A 13,594-nucleotide genomic window follows, 5' to 3' on the forward strand; every position below is an offset into this window, starting at 1 on the left:
ATGGGTGTGTGTGTTTGCATTCGTGCGTGTGTTTGTTAGAAGGAGAGCGAATTTGGGGAGACAAGTATGACTGAGAGAAGGAGAGATATGTGGATGAATATGGAGGTTAACATAGATAAATATAGGAAGAGACAGAGAGGGATATGAGGGTAATGTGAAAGACAGAGGGTGGTGCAAGCCTGACAGACATGTTCTAAGCCCTCAGTTTACCAGTCAGAGATCTCCTCCTCCTAGAGCTGCTGCAGTCGTAGTCATGCAGGATTGGAGGATGGCCCATACTGTACACACATACACTCCCTCAATCCACCTCTCTCACACACACACACACATACACACACACGGTGAGGGAGACAGCGATAGAGGGAGAGAGGGCTCTCCGCTAGCCGGCAACTAAGCAATGCCCCAGAGAGACAGACAGAGGTAGAGAGATGGAAAAAGGGAGTGAGAAAAAGAGAAAGAAAATGGTGAGGGGTACACAGAAAGTCCTGCTCATTCCTCCTCACAAGCCGACAGCTGTCATATCTGTCAGAAGAAGTCCCACCAGGTATGGAAAATGTTTTAAGGTATGTGCGCGTGTGTGTGTGTGGATGTGTGTGTGTGTGTGAAATAGAGAGAGGGAGAGAGAGAGAGAGAGAGTGATGAACAAAGCAAGGAGCGAGGGTGTTTATAGCAAGTAATTTTTGGGTGAGTGTGTGTGAGTGTGTGGATGTGTGTGTGTTAGAGAGAGAGGGAGAGAGAGAGAGATAAAGAAAGCAAGGAGCGAGGGGGTTTATTGCAAGTAATTTTTTGGTGCTAATGACCGCACTTGCAGTCTCCGGTGATGTGCATGTTGTAAGCCTTCTTCTCTATCCCTCACTGGAGTTAAAGATTGATGCTACTGCCACTGCTACAGCTGATGTAAGGGAGTGTGAGAGAGTGTGAGTTTTGATATCTGATCCATCTGATGCATGGGCAGCGCTAGCTCCAGACAAATATAAATGCACTGCAGGAAACGGGACTCAACTCATTGATTTTTTATCCATTATTAGCAGAGGTCTTTCTCTGCATCAAAATTCATCTCTCTCTGAATTATTATTATTATTATTTTTTGTTGTTGAAAAAGAACAGCATACAGGCTCTTGTGTTGGAATGCATAGAAATGTGGAGAAATGTTTGACTGTTTTTAAATGTTATGGAAAAACTACAGCATATTCGTAGTTGTATGGAAATAAATGCTATGGAAATACGATGGGTTGCTAGCTATGAAAAAACACGAGTCAACTGTTGGATGTTGAGTTGTTCCTGAATCGGATTCTACCTCGTCAGACTCTGCTCAGTGTTTATATTGTAATTGTTATCTCTGTCTAGAAAGGTGTGCTCAACTGCAGGCGGGATGGCAGTGAAATGTTTTTAATATTTCCATTGGAGTGTGAGCTAATTTATGGAAGCACTGTTGTTGTTGTTGTAGTTTTTTTTTTTTTTTTTGCTTTCACAACAGCCGTTGAGCATCAAATCATTGCACTACATATTAATGCTTATGTAAAGCTTCTGTCAGAGTATTTCCACATTCCACATTAGGAACTGAATATCTGTATTCTGACCTGACAGTTCCAGCCCTCCATTGTGGTGTCGTTTCATTGTATAACCTGGGCTGACCTTCAATGATTGCGTTCAATTTCCGTGAATGCTCGTGAGAGGTTGGTTTAGTGAGGATGGTTTTGGGAGTATGCTGTACTGGCTTTCATCACTTAAAATTCTGAAGGAATCAATCAATAAATGTGTGATGCAAACTGGACATCCAGGACTGGATTCCCAGACACAGATTAAGCCTAATCATGTACTACACACACAACACTTTAAATGGAGAATCTAAATTGAGCATTCTTCTTAATCCAGGACTATAGGTTTAATCTGTGTCCAGGAAACAACCCCTAGAGGATAATGACAATTGCATGATGACCTCTCATGATCACTCTAAGCTAGTTTAAGGGGATATAGCGCTTTTATTTTGAAAATAAGACCTTGGAAAATGATGAAAAGTAGGACTTGATAGTAGAATAATCCCCATCTCTTCCTGCAGTCTTGAACAGTGGCTCTGTTTAAGTAGGTGTTTGAAGCACAGACCTTGGTGTCAATATGACGGTCATTGATGTAGGGCACATGTGTCAAACTCATTCCACGCAGGGCCGAGTGCCTGCTGGTTTTTGCTCCTCCCTTGTACTTGATTGATTAATTAAGGTCACTGATTAGTAAGGAACTCCCCTCATCTGGTTATCTACAGTAGGTCTTAATTGAAAGGAGAAATTAAAAACCAGCAGATACTGGGCCCTGTAAATGGTATAAATTAGTCTTGTAATGGCTCAAGCTTGCTTTCTCTAGAGACATACCTGAAACATAATGGCACAAATGGTTGCCCTGCATAACCCAAGTGGGCACTACACTTGGTGGCGGATGACGTGAGTTTCCCCCTTACTATGTAAAGGGCTTTGAGCACCTAGGTGGAAAAAGCATTATATAAATACAATCCATTATTATTATGGTTGATTATTATTATGATTATTATTACAGTAGTACTAAAAGACTGAATCTACATTTAACACTGTTGCAGTGTCTATACGGTCCACACTTTTCAGTTCTAAATTAACACACTGCTTCGAGTAAAACCTTATTTGCATATTCTCCAGAGTGCCTTGCCTTTCGAGTGAATTTTAGACTTACCACCCATGACCATATTTGTTAGTAACATAGACATGGATGTTGCATTCATCCATTCTCTGTCCTGGGCTGTTTCTTGCTGTTGTTGACCAGACTTGAACTTGGAGGGGAGTGGTCATGCCTGCAGGCCTGTAGTTTGTGCAGTGAAAGCATCCGATTTCGATTGGAAAGGTTTTTTAGTGTTGATGTGGGGGTGGTTGAGCAACACTGGGCTGTGACTGGAGCAGAGATGGATGGAAAAGTAGGGGGATTAGGCATTGAGGAGGATGTCATGGAGTGTAATGATGGGGGAGAAAGGTGGAGTAAGAGTAGTGTGAGTAGATGTGAAGAAGAGGAAGACCGAGGTTCTTTGCAGGTCTCATCAGAGGAGAGTAGTGATGAGAGAGGTTTAGTTCACAGTGTTGTGCAAATAGAAGTGGAGTTCAAGGTGTTGGTGAAGTTTGAGGACAAGTGTTGAGTCACTGCGGTAAGTCCGATCGTATTGGCTAGTGATTTGAAGAGTAAAGTAGGAGAGGTTGTGTCTGCTAAAAGTCTTGGATGAGGTGTATTGATGCTAAACAGTGTGAGAAGGCTCACAAACTCAAGCAGGTATGAAAACGTGTGGTGTATAGTAGCATATCGGATCAAACCGAACGGCAGTGGGTAAAGGGAGTTATTACGGGAGTTCCAGAAATTCTTAACATGAAAGAAATAAAGGACCACTTGAAGGGTTGATGACATGAGAAGGGAAGAAGGTGGATGGCCTATCAGTGCTACTTAACTTACAGGATCCGGTACTGACAGAAGAAGTTGGGTATATGAGTTGCTATTTGCAAGCTTATGTTCTGAAACCATTGCGTTGCTATAACTGTCAAAGGTTTGGGCATGTGGTGGTGGTGTGTAAAGGCAAAAGGAGATGTGTGAAGTGAGGGGGGAAACATGCTTATGGGGAATGTGGAGATTGGGTCCAGTTAAAGTTCTGTAACTGTGGGGGCACTCATAGTGTGGGGGTTGTGCAGAGAGGAAAAGACAGGTGGAAGCACAGCAGATGAGGAGTGTAAAAGTGTAAAATCTCATATACAGAAGCAGTGTAGGTAGTTCACGCAGAGACAAGCGGGGCACCTAGAAGAACAGGTATTCCTGGACAGATTGGGATGCAGGTTGGGGTGATGTAGGGAGCAGAATGGGGGAGAACACAAGAGTAGATATGTAGAAGATTGTTAGATTCGTAACAGCAGCAATCAACTGCATGGTAAGTGAGAAATCTAAAAAAGTGGATTGAGATCATTTTGGATCAGGCAGTAAAGTATCTAGGGATCACAGGATTGACATGGGGAAATGTGAGGGATGACCTCGAGATTGAAAAGAAGACAATGCAGGAATCATGTCTTGGTTCATTTTAATAAGGGCATTAATCCTCCAATGGAACAAGAAAAGTTTGATAGCCAATGGAAAAGAGTTCTAGCAGTTTCTTGAGGATTTATCAGCTAAACTAGATGTGATATGTCTCCAGGAGACATGGTTTAAAGCTACTCTAGATGTTCTAGTTGAGCAGGAGTATGTAGTGGTAGAAGCGTGGTTGGGAGGGGAATCTGGTAATAGTAAACTTTTACAACCTGTGTAAGTGACTAGAGTTGATGGTCCTTGGGAGTGTAGAAGGTCAAGATAGGAGACAGGTGATATGGTGTGGGGATTTTAATGCCCAAAGTACACTCTGGGGAGGGTCACAGAGTTATGTAAATGGTAAAAGTGGAAATGAATCTGGCCTGGATCTTGCTCTGATCTCGAGTTCAATGGCAGGCAGATGTAGTTGGGAGGTATGGGAGGAATCTACAGGGGGTAGTGATAACTACCCAATCATGTGTACTGTCGGAATGAGGGTGGAAGATACAGCAGGAAATTAGATGAGGAGATGGATATTTGGGAAAGCAGAAGGGGGTCAGTTTCAGGAGTTGAGTGAACAGGGGCTGTTGCCATTGGATCTCAGTGCAGATGTATATAGAAACAGTGAATGATGTAGTAAGAGGAGCAACAGTAGGGTCCGGAAGGCAGGTAACACCCATAGGTACACAGGGGAAAATGAGGAAGGCAGTTCCCTTGGGGAGTGAAGAGTGCAGAGATGCTGTGAAGAGTATGAACGAGCCTTTCAGGATGTTGAAAAGGTTCTATAACTACCAGTAACTGATACAGTATAAACAAGCACAAGCAGTAGTAAGGAGGATCATGATATGATGTTGAAGGAGGGCCTGCTTATCAAACTGGATAAAATGGGCTAGAAGGAAGGGTTTTTAACTGGATAAATGACTTCTTCTTTCGACGCTCAATACAAGTGAGGGTGGGGAGCTCTATGTCAAAAATGTATGAGGTAGATAATGGTACCCCCCAGTGAAGTGTGATTAGTCCTTTATTGTTCTCCATTATGATTGATGATGTATCTCCCAGGTGAGAGCAGTTATTGGGAGGTCATTGTTTGCAGATTATGGGGCACTATGGAAGAGAGGGAGAAATATTTCCCATACAGTCGGAAGAGTTCAAGATGTGATCAGAGAAGTTCAGCAGTGGTCCCTCAGGTGATGTTTCAAGTTCTCAGTTGAGAAAACACACCCTGTGTTCTTTACTACAAAGAAGGTTGGGGAGGAAATATGCCTGAAGCTGTACGGGAGGAATCTGGAGAGGGTGGGAGTGTTTAGGTTCCTGGGGATCTGGTCTGACACTCGAATGACATGGGTGGAACATATTAACAGAGTAGTTATCAAAGGAAGGAAAATATGCGTTGACTGTCAGGAATGGAGTGGTGGGGGGGAATAGACTTTTATTAGGATCCCATTACCTGTTTCAAAAGCAGCAGCTACTCTTCCTGGGGTCCACCCAAAACAGGAAACATAATAGAGAATGACAAAATACAGAACATCATTAGACAAGAACAGCTCAAGGACAGAACTACATACATTTTTAAAAAGGCTCACGTAGCCTACATATCAATGCAGACACACAAACGATCTAGGTGAAATAGGTGTTGCTTTATCTGTTTTTTTAATCCAGGTTTGCTGTTTTTTTGAGCAATATGAGATGGAAGGAAGTTCCATGCAATAAGGGCTCTATATAATACTGTACAATTTCTTGAATTTGTTCTGGATTTAGGGACTATGAAAAGACCCCTGGTGGCATGTCTGGTGGAATAAGTGTGTCTGTCAGAGCTGTGTGTAGATTGAATATGCAAACAATTTGGGATTTTCAACACATTAATGTTTCTTATAAAAAGAAGTGATGCAGTCAGTCTCTCCTCTCTCCTCAACTCTTAGCCAAGAGAGACTGGCATGCATGGAATTTATGTCAGCACTCAGATTACAATTCAGAGCAAAATGTGCCGCTCTATTCTGGGCCAGTTGCAGATTAACTAGGTCTTTCCTTGCAGCACTGGACCACACGACTGGACAAAAATCAAGATTAGACAAAACTAGAGCCTGCAGAACTTGCTTTTTGGAGTGTGGTATCAAAAAAGCAGAGCATCTCTTTATTAAGGCTTGACCTCTCCCCATCTTTGCAACCATTGAATCTATATGTTTTGACCATGACAGTTTACAATCTAAGGTAACGGCAGGTAATTTATTATCCTCAACTTGTTCAACCGCCACACCATTCATTACCAGATTCAGCTGTCTAGCACTTAGGGAATGATTTGTACCAAATACAATGCTCTTAGTTTCAGAGATGTTCAGGACCAGTTATTAACTGGCCACCCATTCCAAAACAGACCTCAACTCTTTGTTAAGGGTTTCAGTGACTTCCTTAGCTATGGTTGCTGATGCGTATATGGTTGAATCATCAACATACATGGACACACATGCTTTGTTTAATGCCAGTGGCAGGTCATTGGTAAAAATAGAAAAGGGTAGAGGGCCTAGAGAGCTGTCCTGTGGTGCACTACACATTACATGTTTGACATTAGCGACGCTTCCATTAAAGAAAACCCTTTGAGTTCTATTAGATAGATATCTCTGAATCCACGATGTGGCAGAGGTTGAAAAGCCATAGCACTTAAGTGTTTTCAACAACAGGTTATGGTCAATAATATCAACGACTGCACTGAAATCTAACAGTACAGCTCCCACAATCTTCTTATTAGCAATTTCTTTCAACCAATCATCAGTCATTTGTGTTAGTGCAGTACATGTTGAGTGCCCTTCTCTATAAGCATGCTGAACGTCTGTTGTTAATTTGTTTACAGAGAAATAGCATTATATTTGGTCAAACACAATTTTTTCCAACAGTTTGCTAAGAGCTGGCGGCAAGCTTATAGGTCTGCTGTTAGTACCAGTAAAGGCCGCTTTACCACTCTTGGGAAGCGGAATGACTTTGGCTTCCCTCCAGGCCTGAGGACAAATACTTTCCTCTAGGCTCAGATTAAAAATATGACAGATAGGAGTGGCTATAGAGTCAGCAACCATCGCCAGGAGGTTTGTCATCATTAATCGTGAACAATAATTTTTACACCTCTCCCACACTAACTTTACAAAATTCAAACTAGCACTGCTTCTCTTTCATTATTAGTTTTTTTATGCATGAATAAAATTGCTCACTGTTTGTCACGGGCATTTCCTGCCTAAATTTGGCCACTTTGCCAATTAAATAATCATTAAAATAATTGCCAACATCAAATAGTTTTGTGATGAATAAGCATTCTGATTTGATGAAAGTTGAACTTGTCTTTCTGCCCATAATTTCATTTAAATTAATCAATATTTTTTCCAACATTCTTTATATTATTGATCTTGGTTTCATAATAAAGTTTCTTCTTTACAGTGTCTTCGGAAAGTATTCAGACCCCTTGACTTTTTCCACATTTTGTTAAGTTACAGCTTTCTAAAAATAATTTAAAACATTTTTTCCCCGACACACAATACCCCATTATGACAAAGCAAAAACAGGTTTTTAGAATTTACGTAAGCATTCAGACTCTTTACTCAGTACTTTGTTGAAGCACCTTTGTAGCGATTACAGAATTGAGTCTTCTTCAGTATGACGCTACAAGCTTGGCACACTCAAGGGCATTCAGAGACTTGTCCCGAAGCCACTCCTGCATTGTCTTGACTGTGTGCTTAGTGTCATTGTCCTGTTAAACTGGGGAGAAGGTTCACATTCTGAGGTCCTAAGCGCTCTGGAGCAGGTTTTCATCAAGGATCTCTCTGTACTTTGCTCTGTTAATTTTTGCCTCGAACCTGACTAGTCTCCCAGTCCCTTGCGCTGAAAAACATCCCCACAGCATGATGCTGCCACCACCATACTTCACCATATGGATGGTGCCAGGATTCCTCCAGACGTGACACTTGGCATTCAGGCCAAAGAGTTCAATCTTGGTTTCATCAGACCAGAGAATCTTGTTTCTCATGGTGCACTCGCTATGTCTGATTTTAAAATAGCTTTTCGGTGAAAGCACATTTTGCAATATTCTAAGTAGATAGCCCGGCATCACAGGGCTAGCTATTTACACACCCACCAAGATTAGCACTCACCAAAGTCAGATTTACTATAAGAAAAATGTTATTACCTTTGCTGTTCTTTGTCAGAATGCACTCCCAGGACTTCTACTTCAATAACAAATGTTGGTTTGGTCCCAAATAATCCATAGTTATATCCAAATAGCGGCGTTTTGTTCGTGCGTTCAAGACACTATCCGAAAGGGTAAATAAGGGTTAGCCAATAATTATATGCATATTCTAGTTTCTGGGCAGGAGTAATAATCAGATTAAATCGGGTACGTTTTTTATCCGGCCGTGAAAATACTGCCCTCTAGCCATAACAGGTTAACAATAAAGAACAAATTCTTATTTACCTTGACGGCCTACACCGGCCAAACCCGGATGATGTTGGGCCAATTGTGAGCCGCCCTGTGGGACTCCCACTCATAGCAGGTTGTGATACAGCCTGGATTCGAACCAGGGTGTCCGTAGTGATGCCTCTAGCACTGAGATGCAGTGCCTTAGACCGCTGCGCCACTCGGAATGTAAATAAGATTATTCTTTTTTTATTATTTTATAAATTTACTTATAAAAATTATCACCTGTTTTTGCTTTGTCATTATTGGGTATTGTGTGTAGATTGCTGAGAAAAAAAGACATATTTAACCCTTTCACGCGTACCATCACACGGGTGTGATCGTTCTACAGTGGTCCCTGAAGCATACGATCACACCCGTGTGATTAGAACGCTTATTTAGAACGCTTATTTAGAACGGCCAGTTTCGAATGACGCAACAATCAGCATTTGAGCTGGCCACACTTTTTTCAGAAACTATTTACACAAACACAGTCCTTACAAAGTTATGTCCAGAATGTGAGCAGTTTATTTTTGAATGCAATGTTCAGATATTCACAGAAGTATCTATAGCATAACACAATCATCCTAACCGGAAAAATCTAGGCTACATTTGCCTAGCGTTAATTGAGGAAAGATTGACGCAACACAAGTGGTCATATTTTCTTACTTTTGGCTGACATAAAGTACAATATGAATTAGCTAATAGCAATTACTATGTATAATTAATCACATCACGGGTGAGCTCACCGTTGATCAAATAAATGAGTAAAACTCTTTCTAGAAATCGAAAGTAATCCGACGATGATTAGTTTCGGCGCACGGCCATGCTTTTTATCCTCACAGAAACAACGATAACAAGAGAAGACTAGATGAGTTTGGTCTGTTTATGGTATGCATGTTGAAGGTGTGTGTCGTCTACCATCGTTCACATCCCACCATTCACTTCCTGAAGTTCTCAAAAAATGAGTGAACCCTTACTCACCTCGTTTTGTTATAGCATCTTTGGTCCGACAGACGATTACATGAAACCCAGAATGCATTGTATGTCAACAAACATGGCTCCACACACATAGCTGGAATTAGCTTAGCTCATCATAATCAGTACAACCTTCAAAAAAGTATTTTACACACACACTATGTGCCCCTTACAATCTATGCAAGAATCGGAATGCATGATTTATCACCGGTAATTGAAAAACATGAGAATAATACAGTAAATATATCAATAATTACCATAAAACATTTTCTGATAGTGAAATATTGATACAAATGGCGCGTGCAGGCAGTCAATCACGTAAGCTCTCACTCCGAGCCATTCAGTGTTGTTGTATGTAGCTAGTGAGGTAAGCTGTAGCATTAGCAATGTCTTTCAAAAGGAGACTACTCACAAATGCGGAAATTCTGGAGATTTAAAAAAATTCGGAGAATGAGTCTGAAAGTCAGGAATCAGATTCTGACAGTGAGGGGCTGCCCCCAGGCCATTGAGAACCCTGAATCTGAGGACCCCTTGACCACTGACAAAGTCCCAATTCCCTTTGAAGATGCTGGTGGTGATGGAGGCAGACCGACAATGGATAAAGTACAGGAGTTCTGTTGTAGCTGGAAGGCTGCCAGCCATTTCACCCCTCCTGGCCCTGCTGTTTGCTTTGATGAGTCCCAGTCTGGAGTGCAACGCCCCTTGCCATTTCCATCTGAGGCAGAGTGCTTCAAGTTCTTTCTGACAGAGGAGCTGGTGGGAGACATAGCAGGGACAACCACAATTAGTGAAATGTATACCATCCTGGTGACAGTCCTTCTCATGGGGTAGTAAATAAGGACTCCTTAAAAGAATACTGGAGCACAGATCCTATGTTTGCAACTCCCTTCTTTGCCACCCTCTTTTCCCAAGACTGCATTTCATCAACAATGCTACTGCCATCCTAAATGACCCGTTATACAAAATAAGAAATGTCAACAGCTGGCAGTAAAGTGGCATGACAAACGAGACATCCATGTCCTCTCCACTGTCCATACAGCAACCATGTCGGCCACAGGGAAGGTGGACCACCTGACAGGAGAGAGAAAAATCAAACCAGACTGCGTGCTTGACTATAACCTCAAAATGGGGGCAGTGGATAACGCGGACATGATAAAAAACTTTGTGGAATGCACTCAGAAAACGACCAAGTGGTATAGGAAGATATTTTATAACAAATCCAGGGTAGATTCAAAATACAACAAGCCAATACTTCTCTGACACAATTATCATTTATTTACAGAGCTAATGGAAGAATGTAACTAGCTACATAAGCACGATTGAATATAACACCATAAAGGTTATGAAATTAGTAACATTACCTCGCGTGTCCGTGGTTATAAGGAATATACACAAATATATTATGCTCCATACACACAGTGAGCTACAGTAGAAGTGGTATAACATGACTTACATCAACTATTATAACGTAATAAGGCAGTTACTTTGATAGAAAAACAGTCTGGGTTTGAACATGGGTGTCTGTAGTGACGCCTCTAGCATTGAGACGCTGTGCCTTATAGCTGCGCCACTTGGGATTCGTAAGGCCAGGGTAGCTTCAAAATACAACACATACTAATTCTTCTCTGATGTATTTAGCATTGTTTTCCAGAGCTAATAGAAGAATGTAGCTAGCTACCTAAGCATTGAGTATAACACCATAAAGGTTATGAAATGAGTAACGTTACCTCGCGTGTCCGCGGTTATGAGGAATATACACAAAAATATTATGCTACAGTAGAAATGACAACAGACATGCAGAAACTATTATAAGGTAATAAGGCACTTACTTTGATAGAAACGCACACATCTCCAAAGTTATTATTGGTAACGAAAACAACTATGATTGCGATTCAGGCAACAGATTGAAAATCTGAACACGTGTGTGCAGGACGGGAGATGAGCAAATGTCTGCAGACTTGAACTGCACTAACAATCTGGAAGTGTTTGGGGAATTTTGTCCGGGTCAGAAATGTCACAAAAAATTATTGGTCCGCAAAAGTAAAAATGACTACTTTTATGTGAACGAATGAGGCAGAACACACCTCAATTCAAACTGTTCTTAGAAAATAAAAACAATTATTTGAAATTGACAAATTGAAAACAGCCTATAAATAAAAACAGGCTGCGTGCCTTCGTTTGAGGGCAGCGCGGATTAAATTTACTGTTGCGTAACAATCACATTCTGGAATGGAGAGAACGTTCTAACATCATGTGCATAAAAAAACTCACGCTGGGGCGAACGTTTGAGATATTTGGAACTCACGCATGAAAGGGTTAATCAATTTTAGATTAAGGCTGTAACGTAACACAATGTGGAAAACGTCAAGGGGTCTGAATACTTTCCAAAGACACTGTATAGCAATATCAAGGTCATTACTGGACTACAATAGTGTAGCATATGGATCAGCAGCTCCTACAACTTTAAAAAAGCTAGATGTAATCCAGGCTCAAGCTCTAAGAATATGTTGTGGCACAGTCAGGGCCTCCCCAGTGGCAGTGCTGCATTTAGAGTTGGGAGAGATGCCGTTAACCTGTCTGGGGTATGTGGGACGATTTCGTCCCACCTACGTAACAGCTACTGAAATTCCAGTGGCGCGATTTTTGAATCGTTAGAAATACTATTACTTCAATTTCTCAAACATATGACTATTTTACAGCTATTTAAAGACAAGAATCTCGTTAATCTAACCCCACTGTCCGATTTCAAAAAGGCTTTACAACGAAAGCAAAACATTAGATTATGTCAGCAGAGTGCCCAGCCAGAAAAAATCAGACAGCCATTTTTCAAGCTAGCATATCATGTCACATAAACCCAAACCACAGCTAAATGCAGCACTAACCTTTGATGATCTTCATCAGATGACACACCTAGGACATTGTGTTATACAATACATGCATGTCTGTTCAATCAAGTTCATATTTATATCAAAAAACAGCTTTTTGCATTAGCATGTGACGTTCAGAAAACGCATAACCCCCGGCAAACTTCCGTTGAATTTACTAACAGTTTGCTAAATTACTCACGATAAACGTTCACAAAAAGCATAACAATTATTTTAAGAATTATAGATACATTACTCCTCTATGCACTCGATATGTCCGATTTTAAAATAGCTTTTCGGATGAAGCACATTTTGCAATAATCTAAGTACATAGCCCGGCATTACAGGGCTAGCTATTTAGATACCCACCCAGGTCAGCATCCACCAAAATCACATTTCCTATAAGAAAAATGTTCTTACCTTGCTTGTTCTTCATCAGAATACACTGCCAGGACTTCTACTTCAATAACAAATGTTGGTTTGGTCCCAAATAATCCATCGTTATATCCAAACAGCGACGTTTTGTTCGTGAGTTCTAGAATGCTTCTTCCCGGTTTCGCGCATTGCGCATTGGCGTGTCAAAAATGTCTAAATATTCCATTACCGTACTTCGAAGCATGTCAACCGCTGTTTAAAACCAATTTTTATGCCATTTATGTCGTAGAGAAGTGATAATATTCCGACCGGGAGTATGCATTGAGCCTAAACAGCCGAATAAAATTTCTCCTCAGAAGCGACTCATGCACGCGCATCATTCAAAGGTCCTCGGAGCAGCCACTTACAAAAGGCGATAATCTGTTTCAACCTGAGGCTCCCTCGTAAACCTTCAGTTATTTCGCGGGCTCTGAGAGCCTATTGGAGCCCTGGGAATTGTCACGTTACAGCTAAGATCCTTACTTTTCAATAAAAAGATGCAAGACGCACGACTCCTTGTCAGACAGGGTACTTCCTGCTTGAAACCTTGTCAGGTTTTTGCCTGCCATAGGAGTTCTGTTATACTCACAGACACCATTCAAACAGTTTTAGAAAATTCAGAGTGTTTTCTATCCAAACCTGAACAATAATATGCATATTCTAGCTTCTGAGTTGGTGTAGGAGGCAGTTAAAAATGGGAACATATTTTTCCAAAATTCTCAATACTGCCCCCTAGCCCAGACAGGTTAAAGTTGAACATGAAAACAATTAACCATGAAATATTGGGTAAATCTTCAAAGTCATAAGGTTAAACGTCCTACAAAACATGTGCTCCTAGATTGCTGGGAGC

At 41.2% G+C, this 13,594-nt stretch overlaps 1 protein-coding gene across 2 annotated transcripts in view; it reads left to right on the forward strand.

The window, feature by feature from the left end:
- The first annotated feature begins 328 nt into the window (after positions 1-328).
- Positions 329-13,594, forward strand: part of LOC115195872 (cadherin-18) — a 215,520-nt gene continuing 202,254 nt past the window's right edge. The window contains exon 1 of one of the 2 annotated variants that reach the window (XM_029756194.1): positions 329-563. The gene's annotated coding sequence lies outside the window, so the exon portion shown is untranslated. The remainder of the gene's footprint in view (positions 564-13,594) is intronic. The other variant, XM_029756193.1, reaches the window with a different exon arrangement.

The sequence above is a fragment of the Salmo trutta genome, chromosome 6, assembly GCF_901001165.1.
Source record: "Salmo trutta chromosome 6, fSalTru1.1, whole genome shotgun sequence".
Lineage (NCBI taxonomy): Eukaryota > Metazoa > Chordata > Actinopteri > Salmoniformes > Salmonidae > Salmo > Salmo trutta.